Raw genomic sequence first — 6,000 nt, 5'->3', positions numbered from 1 at the left:
CTTTGGACTTAGACATTAAAGTTGATGCTAGAATGAGCTAAGAATCTTTGAGGCTGTTGGAATGGAATATATGTATTTTGTGCGAATAACATGAATTTTGGGGGCTAGGACAGAATGTCATGGTTTGAATGATGGTGTCCTCTCCAAAACTCATGCCCAATGCAACAGTATTAAAAGGTGCAACCTTTGGGAGGTGATTAAGACAGAAGGGTTCTACATTCATGACTGGGATTAGCACCCTCTCTTGCCCTCTGTCTCTTCTGCCATATGAGTCCACAGTGTTCCTCTCCTCTGGAGAATGCTGCAACAAGACGCCATCTTGGAAGCAGAGGGTAGCCCTTACCAGATATCAATCCTTCCGGCACCTGGATCTTGGACCTTCTAGCCTCCAGAACTGTGAGAAATAAATTTCTGTTCTTTATAAATTACCCAGTCTGTGGTATTCTGTTATAGCAGCACAAATGGACTAAGAGACTCACCAACATTTGTTATTGTCTATCCTTTTGATGGTAGCCATTCTGGTAGGTGTGAAGTAGTATCTCATTGTGATAATTTTTGTCTATATTTACCCGCATATCTGCATTGTATTCCTCTTTTTCGCTGCAAGTCTGACCTTCTGTTGCGGTCATTTTCTTCATGCCCACAGAACACTTTCTAGTATTTTCTTTACATAGGTCTACCTACTATTGATGAATTTTCTTAGTTTTAGTCTGTCTGAAAATGTTTTTATTTCATCTTCATATTTCTATCTTTCTACTTTAAACTTTTTTCTAGTTATACTTGGAGTCAGTTGCTTCCAGAGAGCATTTAGTTTGGTCATTTTTAAGATTTACTCTACCAACCTGTCTTTTCATTGGTATATTAAGACTATTTACATTTAATGTAATTATTGATATTTCAGAGGTTAAGTTTGTCATTTTTTTCATGTGTGTCTTCTCTAATTTTCTTTCTCGTTTTTTTTTTTCTCCCTGTGGAGCACTTGAACACTTTATTAGGATTCCATTTTGATTTGTCTATAGTATATTCAAGTGTTCCTCTTTGTGCAGATTTTTTGTGAGTGCTTTAGGCATTACAATATACATACATAACCTATGGTCTACTGGTGTCAACCTTTTATCAGTTAAAGTGAAATATAGAAACTTTACTTCCCTTGGAGTCCGTTTACCCTCCCATTTAAAATATCATTTCCTAAATATTTATTCTACATACATTGAGAACCATAGTGAATGATGTTATAAGTTTTGCTTCAATCGTTGAACATAGTTTAGGAAATTCAAGAAAAGAAAATCACATTGCATTCACCCATAGTTTTACTATTTCCCTTGTTCTTGCTTCCAAATGTCCCAAGATTCCTTCTTTTATCATTTGTTTTTTCTGTCTCAAGAGCTTCTTATAGCCATCGTTTTATGGTAGGCATGTTGGCAATAAATTCTTTTCATTTGTTTTCCTTTGAGAATATCTTAATTGCCCCATCATTTCTAAAGGACATTTTTGCTAGGTATAAAATTCTGGGTTGTCAATCCTTTCTTTCAAGAATCCAAAAATGTTGAACTGCATGGTTTCTGACGAGAAATCTAGTGATTTTTCCCTGTAGGTAAGGTGTCATTTCTTTCTTGCTGGGCTCAAGATTTTTTCCTTTGTCTTTAGTTTTCAGAAGTTTGGCTATGATGTGTCTTGGCATGCATTTCTTCGGGTTTATTTTAGTTGAGATTCATTTAAGTTATTGAATTTGTAGGTTTGTGCCTTTTGCCAAATTCAGGAAATTTTCAGCCATATTTCTTTGAATACCTTTCAGCTCCACACTTTTTCTCCTCTCCTTCTGAAACTCTGATGATATGGATGTTAGCTCTTTAGTTAATGGTCCCACAGGTCCTTGAGGCTCTGTTCATTTTTTAAAAAGCCAGTTTCTCTCTATTGTTCAAATTGTGTAATTTCTGTTGTTCTATTTTCAAATTCAGTGGTTATTCCTCAGTCCCTTCCATTGAGCCCATTCAATGAGGTTTTAAATTTTGGTTATTACTTTTTAGTTCTAAAATTTCCATTTGACTCTTCTTTATATCTTCTGCATCTTTGCCAGGATTTTCTATTTTCTCATTTGTCTCAAGTTCATTGAAAATTTCTTAAGATAGATGCTTTAAAATCCTTGTCAGATAACTTCACATCTGTGTCATCTCGGGGCTTGCATCCGTTGATTGTCTTTTCTTTTTCAAGTTGAGATTTTCTTGTCTCTCAGAATGGCAAGTAATTTTCAACTGTATTCCAGTCATTTGGGGCATTATGTTATGAGACTTCAGATCTTATTTAAATCTAATTTATCAGGCGGCCTATGATACTACACTAGTAGGGGAGTGGTATTGCCTCATTACTGCCAGATGGAGTTGGAAGTCTAGGTTCCTCACTCAGCTTCTCCGGCATCCCATACGGGAGGAGGGTCTTGTTACCTGGTGGACTTTCATTTTTCTCACCTTCATCTTTCTAGGTATATAACTTTAGGTTGGCAGTTATTTTCTTTAATAGTACTGAAAATATAATTTCTCTGTTTTATTTTTTTTCTATTGCTGCCATGGAAAAGATGGCTGTCAGTTGCATTGTTACTCCATGAAACTGGAGGTGATTGTAATTTGTTTCTACTCAACTATCCCACCCCACTCTCCACTCGTGACTGCATAGAAGATTTCTCACTGTTATTCTAAATCTTTGTTTTGATTTTTCTAGGTGTGAATTTCTACTTATTTGTCTTGCTTGGGGTTCATTGAGTTCTTTAAATCCATGGATTTACATCTGCCATCAAGTAGAAAATTATCAGTTATTATTTCTTCAAATGTTGTTTCTGCTCAATTCCCTTTCTCCTTTTCCTCTGGAACTCCAGTTACAAATTCATATACTCACTATATTGTCTATTTCTATTACCCTTTCTTCTGTTTTCCATCCCTTTCTCCCTCAGAGTTTCATTCTGAATGGTAAATTTTCAGTTATCTCTTCAGCTGTTAAAATCACCCATTGAATTCTTAATATTGGTTATTGGTTTCTTTACTTCTAAAATTTGTAGTTGGTTTTTCCAATATGCTTGTTACTTTTTCTAGTTTCTAGTTCCTTGCTTTTAGTTTTAAGCTCCCCACTTTGTCCCCAAGAGCACACATAGTGAGCATGTTGTCAAGACTGTGTCGTGTAGTTCCACCATCTGAGATAACTGTGGATCTTTTCATTGTTGTCTTGGTTTTCATTCCTGCTATCTTGCCTCCTTCTGTGTTGGTTGTCTTTGATTGTGTGATGATGGACATTATGTCTGAAAAACTCTCTGTAGAAGTAATCTACTGGGTATAATGGCTCACACCTATAATCCCAGCACTTTGGGAAGCTGAATCAGGAGGACTGCTTGAGCCCAGGAGTTCAAGACCAGCATGGGCAACACAGCGGAACCCTGTTGCTGCAAAGACTTTAAAAAAACTATCCAGGCATGGTGGCCCATGCGTGTAATCCCAGCTACTTGGGAGGCTGAGGTGGAAGGATCACTGAGCCTGGGAGGTCAAGGCTGCAGTGAGTTGAGGTTGCAGTGACACTGCTCTCCAGCCTGGATGACAGAGTGAGACCCTGTCTCCAAAATAATAATAATAATTTAAGGCCAGGATGACTTTATCTTCTTCCAGGATGACTTCATCTTTCCTTCTCCAGGTGCTTGGGCATTCTAGATTTACCTCAATCCAGTTTCAGGGATTGAGATTTTTGGCACTACCCTGGTTACTGGAAGCTAAGCTATAGGACATGAAAGAGCTGGTTTTATTCCAATGTACTCTTTATACCTCACATACACCCTTTTGGAGCCCAACCCTAAATATGGGGTCAGGGATGTCTGCCAGGACCCCTACCCTTGCTTGGCAGGCTCTGGACACCAGTGATTGTCCCCATCACCCTGTGAGGCTGTCAAAGCTGCTGCCCGGCCTCTGACTTTCCTCTTCCAGATCAGCTAATGCTCTCCGGGGAGAAGGCGCCCCAAATGCAAGCTTCACCTTTCTGAATTTCCTTCTCGGATTTTACTCACTATCTCGTCACTCTTCTAGGAAGATCTTAAAATCTTCCGTCCATTTGTTTCCTTATCTTTAGAGGAATGGTTGGTCTGAACTGTGTAGCCCGTCATCACTTGAAGGGCCACAAAGCCGCGTCTCATGAAGTCCACCCCCTGCAGGAGCTCTGCCTGGTGACAGGGCTCAGGACCCCTCTGCTCTCAGTTCTGTCCTCACCTTCCCTCCTGGGGAATATCTTTCCAGTGTATGCGTTTCCTGTTTCCCTTCTTGTTTCTTCCCAAAAGAGTGAACTTTACTTAATCCATTACTTCCTGGGTTTCATTGCCGTGGAACACAGTTTCTTACTGACACCAGTGACAATCCAGGAAGCATATTTTGTAATGTATAAACTAAAACGTGGCCCCTTCCTCACTTATTAGGAGCTGCTGGCATTGGAAGAAGAAATGGTGAAACTGTAGTGAGAAATTAATGAATAAGAAAGAAAACTGAGAGAATATTTTAAACCAACAGCTGATTCTTTAAAAATAAATAAGTTCAACAGTTAATCTCTGACAAATCTAATCAATAAAAAAAGAAAATAGATTACATTAAGCAGAAGAAAGAGGGTGTGACCAATGCAGAGAGGATTCTCAAATCCTAAGATGAAACTACGCACGATTCTTTGCTGATCAATTAGAAAATCTCCATGAAATGGACAGTTTTCTATTCCCTCCCAAATGATTAAAGCAGAAGTAACTCATCTGGGAAGAAAATCCTATTTCCCATCTCTGATACCCAGTACCAGAAATTCCAACCAATTAGACTTAATAAGTCAGCGGAGTGAGCTTCCTCAAGCAGGAAACAGACACTCTTGTCTGCCAAGGACATGTTTATCTAGCTAGGTCATGAATAATTGAGAAGTAGAGTCACAGGAAAAAAGAAGGACAAAACCCAGCACAAGTCAGATAGAGACTGTAAAGGTAAATGTGATGAAATTAAACTAAGTAGCTATAACAAGAGATGTATAAGACCTGTTTGAAGGAAAATACAAAACTTGATTGTGGAACAGGGTTGAAACTAGGACGAGACCAATGTCAGGGAGCACTTCCTCTCCGCGGTGACACTGCGGTTGCACAGCCACGTGAGTGAGCACGGCCTTCAATGGACGTGTGTATTTACATGCAGTGCAATCTTCCCTTGGTATCTACAGGGTTGGTTCCAGCACACACCTCCACCCCCACAGAATCCAAAGATGCTCAGGTCCCTTACTTAACGGTGCAGGATTTGCGTATAACACACACCCTCCGGTGTACTTTAAATCTTCTCTAGATTACTTATAATACCTGATGCCATGTCAATGCTATGTAAATAGTTGCTATACTGTATTGCCTTTTTTTTTTTTTTTTTTTTTTTTTTTTTTTGAGACAGAGCCTCGCTCTGTCACCCAGGCTGGAATGCAGTGGTGTGATCTCAGCTGACTGCAAGCTCCACCTCCCGGGTTCAAGCGATCCTCCTGCCTCAGCTACCCGAGTAGCTGGGATTACAGGCGCCCACCACCACACCCGAGTCATTTTTTGTATTTTTAGTAGAGACAGGATTTCACCATGTTGGCCAGGCTGGTCTCAAACTCCTGACCTCATGTGATCCACCCACCTTGGCCTCCCAAAGTGCTGGGATTACAGGCATAAGCCACCACACCCAGCCTCTTAATTTTTTTTTTAAAGTCAGCTGAGGCTTCGGATGTAGAAGGCCACAAAAAAACACCACTCACAACCTAACGGTGAGTAAAGACTGCGTAAGCTACAAAATCAGAATTTTTCTTGAGCCCACGAGAGAGCTAAGATTACAAGGAAGTGAATTCCAAATAGTGCCCAGACCCACTGAGGAGAGAGAAGACAAGGCACATGAATTGTGGCGTTGTTAGCGAAGCAACGAGAAAACATAGGGCTGCTGGAAAGACAGGCAAAGAGCAAACGGTTAAAGTAGTAACAAATTCTTA

This window comes from Macaca mulatta, chromosome 10, assembly GCF_049350105.2.
Source record: "Macaca mulatta isolate MMU2019108-1 chromosome 10, T2T-MMU8v2.0, whole genome shotgun sequence".
NCBI classification, from domain to species: Eukaryota; Metazoa; Chordata; class Mammalia; order Primates; family Cercopithecidae; genus Macaca; species Macaca mulatta.
This window is presented reverse-complemented; position numbering follows the sequence as displayed.